Source organism: Rhinolophus sinicus, chromosome 5 (genome assembly GCF_057876585.1).
Source record: "Rhinolophus sinicus isolate RSI-liver-muscle chromosome 5, RSI-T2T, whole genome shotgun sequence".
Lineage (NCBI taxonomy): Eukaryota > Metazoa > Chordata > Mammalia > Chiroptera > Rhinolophidae > Rhinolophus > Rhinolophus sinicus.
This window is the reverse complement of record NC_142505.1, coordinates 88,519,084-88,537,298: the sequence shown is the minus strand read 5'-3', so window position 1 is coordinate 88,537,298 and position 18,215 is coordinate 88,519,084. Positions and strand designations below refer to the sequence as shown.

The following is an 18,215-nucleotide window of genomic DNA, read 5'->3' as shown; positions in this document are numbered from 1 at the left end:
GAGGTTTAGGTTTATTTGAAATGTTTGAATTTTTTCCTAGAGTATTTACAGTTTATTATGAAATAGGTCAAACTAACAAAATAGCAGAATATAACGGAACAGATTGCCATGTACCCATCATGTAATTTAGGAAATGGGGGGGACAAATACAGTTGACCTCTCCATTTTTGCATCCCCTCGCTTCCCTCCACAGAGGTAATTTCCACCCAGAATTTGGAGTCTATCATTCCCATGCATTTCTTTATACTTTTTAATACATAAGCAGGTATTCAAAAATAATCTTAATTATTATTAATATGTTAATAAGCTATTGTTTCATGCTTTTAACTTTACATTAATATACTGCATGCGTTTATCCTACAACTTGCTTTTTTAAAAACTCAGCATTATATTAGCAAAATGGATCAATATTGATATGTTTATCTAGTTTAGTTAAATTTTTTTCACTCCTGTGTAGTAGGCTACTATGTGATGGGCAAGGAGGGGGTGGGGAGAAAGAAATCAGGCACAGGAAAAGAAAGGAATCCAGTTGCTGAACCAGTGTGCAACTTTGGGTGTTTGGATAGGGCCAAACTGAAGTCACAGGCAGGCTGAGAGGATGTTTAGACTTCTGTGTAACTGCTTACCTCTCCTTTCAGTAAGGGTGGTATTAGTCCCAGAATTGGAAATTGGGGAGTGGAGACAGGTAGAAACAGGAAGACAGAGAGGAGATGCACCTAGAAGCTCTTCTCTTGACTGTTCCAGTCAGCCAGTCAGCCATTATATCTGCAGATGGGCCGGCTCTTCTAGGCTGCATGGTGGTTAACTGTCACATGGACATACTCATTAGTTATCCTATAGTACTTGCTTCCTCTTGGGATAGTACAATCAGCTCCACTATGAGGACATTTTAACAGCAGAAACCAGAGAAAATTATTTTATGTCACCTGGCAATTTGTGAAAAACTAAAATGAATTCTGTGGTGGGTGGAAATTTGACTTAATATAGAATGTCAAAGATAAGTAATTTCCCTGAGAACATAAGAAGTGTCATATATTACAGGACTCATGGTCCCTCAAGCCCATAATTCCAGCACTGACTCTGGCAGTGGGGAAGCCGTGGGTGATGAGGTGGTTTTTTCTCCATTATGTCAACCTTGACAGGGTAGGAAGTCAGTTTTTGGCACACACACATTCGGGTGATTTCCAGTGGCACCACGTATATAGCCCCACTTAGAGATAAGTGAGTGAATGAAATTAATCTTTTTGAATCTGAGTTTTCTCATCTAAAAGGAAACATTATAATAATGATCTTATTATGTGGATTAAACAGGAATAGCCAGGGAAGCACTTGTTAACTGAAGGCTGAATTCACATGTTTCATTTTTAAAATCTATCGTGTGTGTGTGTGTGTGTGTGTGTGTGTGTGTGTGTGTGTGTGTGTATACGCCTTTAATGCTGATTTGCCATTTTCTCAGATGTTTTATCCATCACTGATTAGTCTGACTGACTGTTAATGGGCTTGGGTGAAGAGCAAATCATTTTCTCACCTAGCCATTTGCTATCCTGTCTGTAGATGAAGCGGGAGGCTGCTAGTCGGGTTCTGGTGTTTATAAAGATTGGTAGCACTGAAAATTTTGTTGTAGGGGTTTCTCCCAATAGAAATCATTGGCCTTGCTTTCTGTTTGAGTGTTTTTCATCATTATCTCTCCTTAGGGAGAGAGGTAATATGATTGACTCTCCTGTGGAGAAGAGAAGCAATGATGCGACAGTAATGGGTTAGCCCAGCTCTTGCTCTTTTCCAGTTGAGTAAAACTTGCCCCAGTGCTCGGCCACGTAGCTGGCTTATTTCCCTCTAAAGGTCCGGCTATCCTTGGTTAAGGGTTCCACAATGTCTAATTCTGTTTATTTCAGTGTGATAAGGGACTCATGTAGAAACTTAGAACTGCAGGCTTCCTAATTGTTCCTCTAGTCTATTAGATAAAGGAATAACTTTGATGGTGTCTTTGATCTACAGTCCTTTAAGCCTTTTGTGCACCCCTTTGGTGTTGGGGAGGTCGCTACGTGGTGAGACATTGCAGGGCAGCTCTGGTGATCAGGGCAGGAATGAAAAGTACCAGACTTAAAAGCCAGAATGCCTCTGCTGGACCCAGGCGGTGCACTAACTGCTCACTGCCCTGCGTGTGGTGTTCTTTATGCTACTCACTGTTCTCCTTCTGGGCATATTAGAGGTTTGAACATCCTAGCTCCCTTATGGTTGGGTGGGGCCATGTAACTAGTTCTGGCCAATGAGTTGTTGAGTTTTGGAAGTGATGTGAGTCACGTCTAAGTGGGAGCATTTCATTACCAGTTTGTGACACACACACACACACACACACACACACACACACACACCCTCAAGTTCTCTTTCCTTCTAGCTTGGCAACTGGCAACATTTAAGATGGTGGCTACTCCATCAGTCTGGGGTCCCTGAGTGAATGTGGTGAGCAGAGTTCATTGACCATTCACAATGGAATGGACATGTACAGTGAATGAAAAATAAACGTTTGTTCTTTTAAACTGCTGAAGATTGGGGGTTATTTGTTACCAGAGTATAATCTAACCCATTCTGACTGACACAGTGATGCTTGAGTACGCTTTCCCAGAAATCTCCTCAGTATAGCATTTCAACTATACAAGTCCATGGATCTTGTAATATGAGAAGAAAGGAATTTGTTACTTTCTCTTTGAATTGAATTCTGACTTCCAGTATCTTCCCTCGCTGGACCCAGTCACACTCTTTAGAGCTACACAACAGTGTTTTAGAGGTTGAAGTTAGGCTACCCCAGCACCTAAGCCTTTTGGTCTCTAGGCTGAAATCCCCATTTCCTCAACTACTCTACTTGTGATGCAGGGAATACTTTGAAGGCCTTTAAAAAATATTCTGGTTAGCTCTGTGTAGATATTTTTGAGTGTGTCTGTATGATCATTACCCAGGACAATTCTCAGGGTACCCTTGGACTTCTAGCAACGTTAGCATTCATATCTTTAAGATTCCATAACCTTCCTAGGCTTTGTCATGTTTTTAGGTGAGAAGGATGAAGGATAGTGAAAAAGTGTTCAGGTCAATGGATTGAAAATCCCAAGGGTCAAAGAATTGCTGGAGTCAGAGTTCTAAAGATAGGAAATGATGGTGGAGAGTGAAATATTCGAAATGGAGATTTTGAGAGTTGCAACTCTTGGTAATGACAAGTCCAAGGTCAGAACATTGGGGTGAATAACTGAGGAAGTATGAAGCACAAGCTCATAGGACGAGAGCAGGTTCACGAATTTGTAGTTCTCAAAGGAGTTATAGGAATAAGAGTTAAGCATTTACATTCATCTGTACTCCAGATGACCTGTTTTAACTTTTAGATTATCTCCATAGGTTATGCTGTTAATTATTAAATTTTCTGTAACATTTTGGACCATTCATCCTAGTACATCATAGATTCTGGAGTTCAGAAGACCTGAATTTATTACTTACTAGTTATGTGACTTTGGGCACATCGATTCAAGTCTTTGCGTCTCAGTTTCTTCATCTGTAAATTGAGTACAGAAGTAACACCTATCTTCATAGGCTTGTTTTGACAATAGAGTGAGTTAACGCTTGAAAAACAGCACTTTTCCTGGCACATGGTGGTACTCAGATAATGATAACTATTCTTTATCCCATTATTATTAAAGGAGAGAGGCCAAAGCGGCCTGAATGATTAGAAAGCTGCCACAGTCAACCGTAAGGGGATATCCTTACTGCATTACATGATACTACATTACGTTACATTATGTTATTATATATTGCATCCTAGCATTTATTTTCAAGCTAACCACAAAATTAATTTTTCTGTCTCAGCAGTTTCTACCACATGAAAGCACTTTTACCCCATAAATTATTCTGAGCAAGAATAACACACGTACAAACACACCCCAGAATTCTACACATTTGATTTGCAAATATTGTTAAATTAGATCTTCGTAAGATAATTAAATATAGCTTTTTAATGGAAGATGTGTACTACAGCTATTAAAAATCCCTCAGAGCTCTGAATGAGACAAGCATAAAGCTAGAGCAGATCTTTCTAATTTTCTTTGTAGAGACGTAGTTGTATGCTGCCTCTGCCTCTGCCTCTGCTCTATTATTTCTAACCTTTGATATTCACTGATCTTCTTTAACTGCTCATGTCCGGTATTGATAAATCAGGAACACCTCCATGCACTCATTTTAGACAAGATACCTGATGTTCAAGAAAACAGCCAAGCTCTTGAAAGTCATTATGCTTTTCTAGACCAGTGAATCTCGATCATATCACATCAACCACTGCTCGGCTCTTTTTAAAACAAATATTTGGTAATATCCCCTTGACTACACTGAAATGAAATCTGTGATTAATATAACCTATGCATCTATACACAATTTAAAAATCATCCACATAATTCCTTAACTGGAATACAAGAAAACAATAAAGTGAAAGCGATTTATAATAAAATATATTTCATGATATAAATGCTCAGACTCGTCTACAATAGAAAACATAAAGCAGTCAGATATATGGGCTAGTATGTTAAATTACCACGAATGCAACAACTACCAACAAAGCCCAGCACAATGAAAGCATAATCTTCCCTTCATTTAGTGTGTGTGTGTGTGTGTGTATAAAACCATGCAAAAATTTATTTGTGTTTATATGTAAAAGAAATGAAGTTTAGATTAGGTAATAAACAAATTTTTTCATTCACACAAATGGCTGTAGTACATTCTAAAATCATGGAGAATATGGGGTGGTAATTTTTAAATTGAGAGATTGTCCCTCATATTGTAATGTCACCGGTCCTCCCCTGAATGCCTGTAATGTTCCCCAATCATTACCATAACCCAAAGCCCCACAGATATTTCAAACAGCTTCTAGGGGTGATACCACTTCTGCTGAGAATTGTGTTCTAGATAGGTTGACAGGAGTACCGTGTTTCCCCGAAAATAAGACCTAGCCGGACCATCAGCGCTAATGCATCTTTTGAGCAAAAATTAATATAAGACCCGGTATTATATATTATATTATATTATATTATATTATATTATATTATATTATATTATATTATATTATATTATATTATATATCTGGTCTTATTTTAATATAAAATTAATTATTTATATTATAATTAATTTTTGCTCCAAAAGACGCATTAGAACTGATGGTCCAGCTATGTCTTATTTTTGGGGAAACACAGTACATACAATTAAAATATTTTTAAATTACTAAGGCCGAAGTCCATCCTCAAAAAAAAAAAAAAAGACCCACTATTGAGCCTCGACAGTCTAGATGTATTAAGATGCAAATCTGATCATGTCACCCCCAATACCAACCTTCTTAAAACAGTTTGTGACTCCCCACTGAACTGATGATAAAGACCTAAATACTTAGCCCAGACTCCAATCCCCTCCCTATCTGACCCTTGTTGGCTTCATGTGATGCTCCCTGTGTTCCAGTTACATTGGTCTATTAGCTGCTAGATAAGTCATATCATTCTCACTGCAGTGCTTCCAGCGCTGGCCCCTGACATTTCCTGCTTTTTTTGCAGTCAATTCCTATTCTTCCTTTAAATTGCAGCTCAATTATCACTCCCTCAGGAAAGTGTTTTTTGATCTCCCATCAGGGTTAATGCCACCATGTATATTTCTTCTCATAACCTCCACAACAGCTGTAATTTTACATTTACACAATTATCGGATTCACGTCTGTCTGCTCTGGTAGACTGCGCTCTCTGAGGGAAGGAACCATGCCTTCTTTCTCTTCTCAGTGACTGAAATAGAGTAGATTCTCAAATATTCTGTTGCGTGAATGTACAAATGGCTGAATAGATGAAGGAAGGGTTGAATGAACAAATGAACAAACATGCCGATAGCTAAGCTGACATTCCTTAGCCAAGCCTTGTTGAATCAGTGGGTTTGTTTGTTTTCTGGTTAGCAGAGCTTACTCCCAATGTGTCTCTAAGCAGACTGCTAAGCCAGGGGTGTCCAAACTGCAGCCCGCGGACCAACTGCAGCCCGCAATCCATTGTTAATTGGCCCGCAGCAAATTCCAAAAATATATTTAGTTTACTTAAATAAACCAGGTGAGGCAATATGTATTTCACCTCGAGTGAGTGGCCCGGCTGTTTGTGGTTTTTACCGCATATGGCCCTTGGTAAAAAACGTTGAAAAAAGTTTGGATACTCCTGCTCTAAGCAGAGCTCTAAGCTTAGAGAAATGAATGCTCTCATGTATGACCTGTTTGACAAGAACAATATGTTCACATTCCAGTGTGAAGTAAGAAGTGTTGTGAGTTTGTCCAGAGTGCAAGAGAAAATGGGATTCATTGGAGAGGGAGTTCCTTAGTTGAACAAGTAATACAAGGAAGTATTCTTGTAGTTTCAAATTCCAGTAATACCCCAGATGAAAATGTCTCCCATCAGCTTTGACTCTCCTGCCCCAAATATTTATGATTAACAATTGGTTATGCATTATTATGGTCATAACTTCTGAATTCATATATATATATGTATTATATGTATATATATATATGTTGCCAAAAATGTATACACATTTTAAGAAAGGAAAAAACTGCATTAAAATTGTAATACTCAATATATACCAATAACAAAAGATGAATTACAAGACGTGTTCAAAGTTGTTATTATCAGTGTAATTTTAATATATATATATATATATATATATATATATATATATATATATATATACATCCCTTCTCATTATTTTTAACATCTGCATAATATTAAGGGTATCAAGTGTCATGATTTAATTATTCATTCCCAGATTGGTGGACATTTATATTGTTTCCAATTGTTCATTCCTGCAAGCAATGTGGCAACATCCTTCTGCATGCATCTTTGCTCACCTAAGTGTTTGAGCAATTCCCTAGTATAGATATGTAGAAAATGTTCATGCAGAATTTTCGAAGATACTACCAAAATAGCATCCACAAAGTTTTGCCAATCTATTCCAATCTATCTTCGTTCAACTAGTCCTGAAATTACTCTTTTAGCATATCCTTTGCAACTTAAAATATTACCAGTGTAGTGTTTTTCCAGTCTCTTGGGTGAAATTTAACTCCCATTGTTTTAAATTACATTTTCCTAACTACTTGTAAATGTATGCATCTTTAGGCAAACTATCAGACCATTTGTGGAAAAGAGTGATCTACAATATATAATTTATACCACATGTTCCATGAGGACAGGGAATATTTCTGTCTCATTCTCCACTGTAGCCCCAAGGCCAAGCATGTTAGATATATACCAAATATTGGTTGGTTGGGAAGTTGATTGATTTATAAGTTAACAGATTATCAGACTCGCATTTACACTTAAAAATTCTCTGAAGCTATGAAATAATTTAAACTAGAAATAATTAGTAAAAGTAATTTTAAAGAAAGAGTCTCGCAACACTCGTGGAAGCACAAAAAGTGGGAGTAAGGGTGGTTAAGAATCCTAAATTCTGAAAGGAAATATTTTAACTGGCTTATTATAAAGGCAATGGCACTTGGAGAGCACAAATTTTGTGGCTTCTGTTGGACGTGAATTGAGGTCAAAGGGGCAGCTGGTGCCAGATTTCGTATACCCATTGAGATCATGGTAGGAACTTCAGATATTCCACATAAACTGGGAAGCCATCAAAGATTTTTGAGCAGGGAACATACATTGTATACCTTCACTTTTAGAGCTATAGCTCTGGCTTTTGTGTGGGAAAGAGACCACAGGGCTGGGAATGGAAGAGTTTACTGCAAGAAACTAAGTTTAAAATGGTGGAAGGTTGAGCTAATACTAGTCATGCTGATGAGCAGTGGTCAGAAATTAAAAACGGGGGGTGGCTCATGGCTCAGTTGGTTAGAGCACGAGCTCTGAACAACGAGGTTGCCGGTTCAATTCCCAGATGGGCCAGTGAGCTGCGCCCTCCACAACTAGATTGAAGGACAATGACTTGGAGCTGATGGGCCCTAGAGAAATACACTGTTCCCCAATATTCCCCAGTAAAATTTAAAAAAGAAGATAATGATTAAAAAAAAAGAAGAAATTAGAAACACCCAAACATCCATGGAAGGGAAAAGAATTTATAAAAAGTATTAGTTATTCTCTCTTTACAGTAGCTTCAATGGGCAAATACTAAGAGAGAATCCATTCCTCTAAGCCGCACAGTTTGCAGCTACTTTTGCAATTAGTAATGCTTTTTAAATCAAGCACACCAATTAGTAAATTTAATAATTGGCTGGAGAAACAATACTTGCAGATTTAATATACTTATCAAGACAATTCTATGATCAGAGCTAGATATAAGTAATGCATTTTGAAATAACTCGTGCATTGGAATGTAATACACTTTTGATGTGAAATATTGGGAAAAGGTAGAAAAATATAAAGAAGTAATTCAATTTTTGTAGAATGGCATTATTTATAACTATGTTGGGTATATAATTTCAATATATGGGTTATATGTAATATATATATTATCATGTGTGTAAATAATAGATACTATGTATGGACCTGTCCCTATGTGTGTCTATGGAAGTATGTATATATGTTTATGTATCTCACGTACACATACTAGGCTTGCATTAGATTTTACTCTATAAAATTCATGTGTAAGAAATGCCACATTTCTTTTAATGTCGAAATCAGTTAACTTTTTAATGAACCCATCAGTTGGGTCTTGAGGGGAAATTCAATCTCAGATATTTTATGGGCCTCTTTCTCTTTCTGGATTGAGCTGGACCTTTTGCTTGTCAGTCCACACTGGTCACCATCGCCGGGATAGTTGTCCACTCCTGCCTGGTCCCTGGAAGGCAGGGCGTTTTGCTGTTTCTATGCCAAGCTTGACACTGGAGCCTTCCATCTAGTGGTTGGTTTGTGTGGTGCTGAGAGAGACTGCAGAGTTCCTTCTTTCTCTTCTTGGAATCTGTATACCTTTGCTGTCACCAAGTCACAGCGCTTCAAGCCTTGCTCCTTTTTTAGTTGGCTACTTTTGCCTTTAGATCAGATGATTTGGCCTGGTGCCAGAAACCTCTGTCTTTGGCCCTGCAGCTTGAAAAATGCGTAACCAACATTGCTGATAACCTGAAACACAAATCTTAGTTATCTTCTTGGGATCCAGGAGGAAGATAACCTCTCATTCTTTCTAGTTTTTTTTTTTTTAATCATTTTAAGAAAAATGTCACAAGTTAATCTCTCAGTATTTTTCTGGACCCATATTAAATACACCTTTTTATAGAAAATTGAACTTGTGCCTTACTGTTTCATACCTGCTTTTAGCACTGAAAATATTTATGAGAACTTTCCCCTGTCATGAAATATTCTTTTCAAACCTGGATTTTAATGGCTATGTAAATGTTAAAAAATATTGTTTGTGTAGCTGATACCCAAATTTAGACATTTAGGTTGTTTCTAGTTTTCTCAATTATAAGCAATAGGGTTGTGAGTCATATTATCCATGAATCTCTAAGAGCAGCTCTAATCATTTATTTCTTTAGGATAAATTCTTAGAGGTGGAATTATTGGAGTGTGGATGTTTTTAAGGCTTTTTAAAATTGTCATAAGCATAGTCTGGACATGCATTTATGAATTGTAATACAGTTCTTAGATTTGCCAGGTTGGAATGCCATAGCAGTCATATTTAAGAGCTTACTTTATATGATTCTGTTCTCAGCTCTGGGGATGCCCAGTGCCATCCAGGTAGAGAATCTGAACTTCAATCTGGCTAACCTTGGGTGACACCACAGTGCCTCTCTGCCTGCCTTCCTCCATTCCCATCACTTCCCAGCCTGCTCTTATGGACTGTGTGCATGACAGGGTGTGTCAGTGTTAGTGTGTGTGCACATATTGACAATGAACTTGAATGCAGAGACTTTCTGTTCAAAACTCTCATGCCCCATCAGGATATTGGATGCTCCCCACTTATTTTATACTTCATGGCAGCTTAATATGCCAGCAAATTCTTGCCCCTTGCATTTGTATACCACCTTCCAAACTCCATCTCCACTTCTATGAACTTGAAGCACATTTTTTTTTCCTTCTCTGCTCTATCATATTTGCTTTTCTACTAGTTATGTGTGGAAAAACTCAAGTACATTCTTACTAGTGTCTCTCTTCTCTGGACTCTATTTTTACTTGTTGTTGTTTCATCAGCCTCCAGCCAAACTGCAACATACTGTCATAATGATCAGTCATCGACCAGACTGTTTCTTGCTATACTATGAGCTAGAGAACCAGGATAAATGTGCGTGTCATTTGTTTATAGTTGAAATGAATAGAAAAGATGAATAACAATAGTTAGCATTTATTGAGCATGTAGTATATGCCAGGCAATGTCCCAAGTGTTTTACATGCATTTCCTTAATTAATCCTCGCAACAATTTCTTTGCCCAGGAGATGACTAAGAAATAGATTTAGAAGTATTGTTAGCCTTCAGAGTACAACTTGGGCAAAGCATCTGACATTCTCTGGCGAAACTAGCTAACTACTCAGTAGTCTGCATATGATGTCAACAATTGTACATTGTAACTCAAAGATAGAATTGTTGGCCTTATTACACCTGACTCAGGGAGTGGTTTCGACACAGGATTTAAAAGGACTATTGAATGCAAGACAAGAAAAGGAAAACCTTTTTGCTGATTATTAGAGTTTAAGCTTCTTTCAGGCAAGAGCTAACTTGTACATTCTTTTACTTGTTTAGCACTATATATTTTTTGTGCCAGGCATTGTGGATATCAAATGAATAAGGCAGTATGGTTGGGGTGACATATTTAAATGAATAATTAAAATATAGTATGATAAAAGCTATTATATATAATTATAGGGTGCTGTAAAAGCGTATAGGAAGAGCAAGGCCCTAGAGTAAGGGGTGAGATGACTTCCCAGAGAAGAAGATGTTTAACTGAGCACCAAAGGACACTCAAGGATTTGCCAGGTAGAGAAGGGAAAGGAGAGGAAGGGGGCGTAACAAGTATGTTCCACCTCCCGAGGAGCATTACAGTACTTCTCTGTGATAGAATTGATGATGGAGCAGTGTCAGAAATTAAACTGGAAAGCTAAGTAGGGGCCAGGTTAAACCAGGTCAAATTTGGTGTTTTACCAAAATTTCAATGAGTTGACATTAGAAGATTTTGTACAGGCTGAGGGAGATGAGCAAATTCCTTCTGAAAACAAAACAAAATATTTTGACTTCAGTGCTGATAATGGTTAGAAAAGAGGGAGAGTCAAGGCAGATGACCGATTAAGAGGTGATTCATTCATTCATTCATTCATTCAGTCCACAAATACTTTTTGAGTATTTGTGTGTGGCAGGCACTGTCTTAGGTGCTAGAAATATATCAGTAATGTAACAGACCAAGTTCCTGCTTTCCCATCACCTGGCTAAAGCACAATGTAGTTTAAACCAGAGCACTAATGGTGGAGGAGCTGGGAGACGGTCAGAATCAGGAGACGTTTCTAAGGTAGAGCTAACAGGATTTGTTGATATATGTGAGAGATGAAGAAAGACATTTGTTAAGAATCACTCCCAGGTTTTTGGCCTGCACAACTGGAAAAATAGCTTTGCTGCTTATTGTGATGGGAAATAGGTTTGAGGGGAGGCAAATCAAGAGTTTGATTTTGGAAATGTTCAATTTAAGCTGTCTAATAGACTGACAACTGAAGACAGAGTAGGCAATAGTGACTGTTGTAGTCTTAGGCAGAGATAACAGAAAGGCTTCCATTAGGGGATTGACAGCAGGCTGGAGAGGCGTGAAGAAATTTAAGAGACACTCAAAATAGCTAATGACTGAGGTAAAGGAGAAGAAGAAATGGAGTAAGGTGCCTGATTTCTGGCCTGGTCAACTGGAATGCTGCTGCTTTGTGCTTAGAAAATCTAGAGGATTGAATGACTCCAGTTCAATAGATTTCTTTGAGTAAGGTCTTGGAGGTCTTAGTGTTTCTATACCATATTCTTCTTTAGACCAAACTTCTCTCTGATCCAAAAGAGCAGAGGTCATCAAACTTGTTTCATAAAGGGTCCGAGACTACATAATTCCAGCTTTTGTAGGCCATATAGTCTCTGCTCTAATTACCCAACTCTGCCTCTGTAGTGGAAATCAGCCATAGAAAATACAAAAGCAATTGAGTGTGACTGTGTTGCAATGAACTTTTATTTACAAAACCAGGCAGTGGGCTGGATTTGGCCCATTGGCTGATGTTTGGTTATCCCTGAAGTAGAGCAACACTAAGCAGTTTCTTCTCTCATCTGAGCATAAGATTTTTACACTGTCAGAAGTGGAGCTGAGAAGAGAAATCATACTACTTTCCAACAGCCAGCCAGGACCCAGGCAAATATGCAGATCTGGATACATTAGAAATTGGGCACAGAAAAAGAGGCCACCTAAAGCAAAGAAATGGGGAGCAGCTTGTTCTCAGAGCGTGGGAAATTCCACCTTTCCTTGATCCCCTATCCTTGGGGTAAATGATTGACCACATTGGAGAGGCTCCATGTAGTCCCATTTCTCTCTGGGCTGGATTTCTCAAAATCACAAGAAAAATGTCAAGGAAATGATCAGCCAAATTCTGAAAACAGGCCATGTGTTTTATTCCAAAGGAAGACATTATCTGATGGACATTTCTGTACCCTGAACAATTGTAGGTAAAGAGCTGTTTGCAAAGCAAACCACAGACGCTACATTGATCTGCATATAAAGAAAAAAATGTACTGTAAAGAAAAAAATCTGTCTCTGGAACTGTTTGGTCAGTTTCGATTTTGAAAAAAAATGGATTTTCTTAAAGTGAGACTCACATCTAAGGTATAATTTACTGGCACTACCATTGAGTGTTTTTGTTTTCAAGAAGAATGGAATCCCTGGTAGTTACACGCTGTGCAGTAGTGACAATCTTCCCAAATGTTGACCTCACCTTGTCACGTCAGTTGTGGCTTGGCTTTACATTCAGGCATGACCTCAGAGAACAGTGTCTTTGATCCTGGTATCTTTTGTATTCCTTGCAGCTTTGAACTTTATTATATTCTATGCAGACAGATCCTCTTTGGGCTTTGAAGTTTTTGTCATGCCCAATACGTGTGATCTTTGAGGCCCTGGAAAAGTCTATTAAGAACTTGCCATAAGAATTTTTCTCCATGTATTTATATTTGAAAAATACCTGACCTTCATTAGCTATGCACCATCCCCCACCCTCTTACTCTCCTCTATAGTGTCTCAAAAACAATCAAAAAGTGTTGTTTTAGAATTGCACAGAAACTCCATGATGTGTAATTTCCATCCTGTAAAGATTCCTTTTTTCCCCCTATCATTTTCTATAGGCAGCATATTTTACAAGGTGTATTAAGCTGTCATTGTCAACATTTTGGGTATTAAGTTTCTGGACAAAAACGTGACACTTTAGCATGCCTTTTTTTAAAGGAAATTCTATTTCACACGAGCACAATTGAAATTTCGTGGGAAAAGCATTGCACTTGTAATCAGAGTGTGCAGGTCTAAATCTCAAGTCCACCAAAGCAAGGAAAACATGGGATCTTATGTCTCCTCACCATACTAAACACCCATCTCTTCTGAAAACAGGGCATCGTGATATTAGATGACACGGTAATTATGAAGATGAAATGAGCCAACATCGAAAATTTCCTTAGTGTGTCGTTTGCCCTATAGTAGGTGCTTGATAAAGCAATGTCAAAATCTACCCACCTTCAAGCAGGAAGTTCCAAACCTACGAGCAAAAGCAAGTAATTTGCAGTGTGGAAATGAGGGTGAGGGTGAAGGGCATCCTTCACGATGCTCTAGGCCAACGTCCCCCAAGTGAGGTCCCCAGACCAGCAGCATCAGCATCACCTGGGAACTTGTCAGAAATGCAAACTTTGGGACCCACCCCAGGTGTACTGGGATGGAAACTGTGTGGGTGGGTCCAGCACTCTGTGTTTTAACCAGCGTCACCTCCAGTGTTCCCTGCTTGCCTAAAGTTTCCCTTTAACCCAGTTGTTCTCTATAACACCATTGATGCCCTTGATACTCGTTCTACCCCAAGTTGACCCATGAACCAGCAGCATGAGCAGCACTGAGGCTCAGCATGAGCCAGGGGCTTGTCAGAAATGCAGAACCCCAGACTCCGCCCCAGACCAAAAGACTCAGAATCTGCATTTTAACCATGTCCCCAGTAGATTCATGTGAACATTAAAGTTTGAAACCTGATCACAAACTTTATTTCTTTACTTTTTCAGTTGTGCCCTTGTTTAGTGTCTGTTTCCATCAGCAGTGTGAGGTCTGTGAAGGTGAGGACTTTGTCACTTTCTTTACTGTTGTGTCCCAGTACTTAGCACAGATCTTGGCAAATAGTTGGCGGTCAATACATATTTGATAAATGAGAGATTTCATCTGACTTTCTCAGTTGATTCTGAGGAAACTGAGGTTCAGAAAAAGTGGCTTTTTGAAGATACATAGCTGTTATGAACAAAGCTGGTGCAATAAAAAGAGAAGAGCATTCTTGACTCCTAACGAAGTATATTATGTGTGTGTGGGACCTTGAAACCAATTGTTCTGGATGATATCACAGAACATAACCTAAAAATTCTTTAGCTATTGTCCTTGTATGGGCTTCTAATATTAATAGCAATGATTACTTATTTATAATATACTTTGTCATTTATAGTCCACTTTCACATATACTAACCTTTGTGGAACTGTATTGTAGTTTTTCTTTTATTAAAAACAGAGAAAATGGTGTTCTTAAGAACGTTTGTGGAACTTTATTGTAGTTTTTCTTTTATTAAGAATAGAGAAAATGGTGTAGTTTTTCTTTTATTAAGAACAGAGAAAACAGAGCCAACAAGTTTGTGGAGTTTTTTGTTGTTGTTGTTTTTTATTAATGGATCAAGAGATCACTGAAAAAGAAGAGAAAGTAAAATTTTTCGTAAGAGTAACTGTTGCAGAATCCATTTAGTGGAGTAGGCAGAGCTCTTTGGTCAGATGGGAACTGTCTGGCAATGGTTGACAGTATTTTTGGAAGATATCAGCGGTAACCCAAGGATGTAACATGGATTTAGCAGAAGTGGTTCCTACTTTATTTTAATTATTATTACTGGACTTACATTTACAGTTCAACTGACAGTTCTGCCTAATTAAGAAAGCTCCTTCCATGGTTAAATTTTGCTTGTCACTCAGTTTAAAGTTTAGCTATTTCGAGCTCCTAATTGGCATGCCACAAATGAACCATAACACTGAACTTGGGGTTCTCTGACCCTGACATTCCCATTTAATTTGAGATATACCTTCTCTGGAGCCAGAGCTTGTCACCACAGACTCTGCATCTTTTTTTTTTCCCTCGTACAAGAGGAAAGGCAGTACAGGGGACGTGGTTCTAATGGTGAAGCTATGGTTGACAGACAATCCATGTTCGAAGGATATGTTCAGACCATTGTCTATAAACAAGAAAGGGACCTAAAATCAGCTAGAACTGCCTCCAATATAGAAGCCCTACACAATATCCTGATATATGGTCATTTATGTATTCTTTTTTTTATTGTAATCAATTATATATAGCATAAAATTTACCATGAATGCATAAAACAACCATTTTTAAATGTATAATTCAGTGATAATAAGTACATTCACAATGGTATACAACCATCACCACTATCCATTTCCAGAATTTTTCATTTCTGCCCCAAACAGAAACTCTGCACTCATTAAATAATTCCCCATTTCCTTCTCCCCCCACCCAAGCCCCTGGTAACCACTATTCTACTTTATTTCTCTATGAATTTGCCTACTCTAGGCTCATCATATGTGTGGAATCATACAATATTCGTCTTTTTTTGTGCCTAGTTTAATTCACGTAGCATAATGTTTTCAAGGTTTATCCAGAACTTCATTCCTTTTTATGACAATAAAATTCCATGGTATGTATGTACCACATTCTGTTTATCTATTTATTTGTTGATGGGCACTCAGGTTGTTTCTACCTTTTGGCTATCATGAATAATGTTGGTATGAACATTGGTGTACATATATCTATTCATGTCCCTGCTTTCAATTCTTTGGGGTATATCCTTACAACTGGAGTTACTGGACCATATGGTCATTCTATAGTTAACCTTTTGAGAAACCACCAAACTGCTGTCCACAGCAGCTGCACCATTTTACATTTCCACCAGAAATCACCAAGATTCCAATTTGTCCACATTCTCACCGATACTTGTTATTGTTCATTTTTGTTTTGTTTTGTTTTTATAATAGCCATCCTACTGGGTGTGAAGGCGTATCTCATTGACATCTAGGTCTCCTTAAACACTTCCTGAGCCAGGGAGCTCAAAGTAACACCAGGAAGCTATTGCAGAACATCCTTAGGTGTTAGAAAGTTCTTATTCACCATTACTACATCTTCTTCCCTCTAGCAGTGATTCTCAACCTTGATTGCACAGCAGAATCACTTAAGAACTTTCAAAAATTTCAATATTTAGTCTATAACCCAAACTAATGAAATCATCATCTGTGTGTGTGTGTGTGTGGGTGTGTGTGGGGGGAAGCTGGTATCAGCAGTTACTGAGTCTCCTCGTCTCCTCACGTGATTTCAATATGCAGCCAAAGTCCAGATCCACTGCTTAAAGCCTGCTCACTCATCTACTTTGTTATACAACCTGAAGGACATAAAGTGTGACAACCCTGTCACTGAGCCTTTGTGATGACCCCTATTAGATAGCCAGACCTTCATCCACCAATGGCAGGCCTGTCCTCCTTTTCCTCCTAGATTTTTTGCCGTAGTATATATTACCAGCTGACACTTCACATAATTCTTTTTATCTATTCATTGCCTGCTCTCTGCTCTGCTTATTTCTGCTTCCCTAGAACGTACAACAATGCTTCATGCAGAGAAGGTGCTCAGAAAGTATTGTTGAATGACTGTGAATGCACAAATCTACTCTTATTTCAAATGACAGCCCTTCAGGTAGTTAAAAATAGCTTGTGTGTCTTGTACTGGGTCTTCTTTTCTTTGGGTAAAATCTTCTCTGTACCTTCAATCAGTTTTCAAAGACGTTGAAGGATAAACCTCACCATTATGAATAAAATGTCTTTCTTTCATTCAATCAACAAATAATTGAGCATTTCCTATGTACTGCACATGCCTACACACTACACCTACTGTAGAATAGACATTGTGCCTGGCACTGGACACTGTGCTGAGAAAAGATAACCGAGGTCAATCTGTGGGGGTGGGGCACAGACAAGAATCAATAACAGAAGCCATTTCAGATAACAATACATGCTATAAAGAGAATAAATAATGTTTGTTGGCTGTGGTACATTAAGTGGGGGTTAACTTTAATCTGAGACTTGAATAAGTAAATTACTGTCACTTCCTTTGTTAGACACTTTTCCTCAGTTAACGTGGCTGAAGATCAGATTAGTTTTGGGTAGCCACATCACCCTGTTAAGGTCTTTTTCCTCATTGAGTTTAATCTTCCCTGTCTGATATTTGTATTGCTGACAATTGGAATTTAGGTGTGGAAGAGTGATTTAGATGAACATACCTCAAATTTCTTTTTGTCTGAGCCCTAGCCATAAAGACTTCAATCAATCAATTAATCAGTTAACAGCACTTGTCAGCAGAGTGGAGGGACTCTCTGCTTCTCCAATCACTGCAATACTGGTTCTTTATTCTAACCAGCACCCTGTCTTTTGTGCCAAGCCTCATGGGAAAAGTGTTGGACAAGACCAGAGCCAGCACTTGGCGGGTGCTGCCATTTGGGGCGGGCAGCCATCTTGGTTTTCAGTCAGAGGAGCTCGATACAGACTGATACGTATTTCCTGATTCCTGGGACCCTGTGTTTCCAGTAGTGGGCTCACAGGACAAGCAGCTTCTTCCACATCAGCCACTAACGTTCTCTGACGACTTAGTTCCTCTCTTTGGGCCTTAGTTGTTTTGTATTGAAGTGTGGGGTTTGAGCCCGAGAATGTTAAGATCCCTTGAAACTTCATTTAAAAAGAGCATTTTATTACTCTGATAAAAACTAAAATGCTTTCCTGTAGCTTCTGAATAACCTGCAGATATTATGCTGTTATAGATAGGGAACACTCACTTACAAGTTAATAAAACAAAATGATTTACATGCGGATGGCAGGGGTTATAGAATCAAATTAGATACCAAAATGGACAAGAACACAATTTGAACTGCTATGTGGGGCACCAAAAGAAATGTGGTTT

At 38.4% G+C, this 18,215-nt stretch overlaps 1 protein-coding gene across 9 annotated transcripts in view; it reads left to right on the top strand.

Annotated features, from left to right (window-relative positions):
- HTR4 (5-hydroxytryptamine receptor 4) overlaps positions 1-18,215 on the top strand; it is a 153,590-nt gene that overhangs the window by 60,525 nt on the left and 74,850 nt on the right. The gene's annotated exons all lie outside the window — the stretch shown is intronic.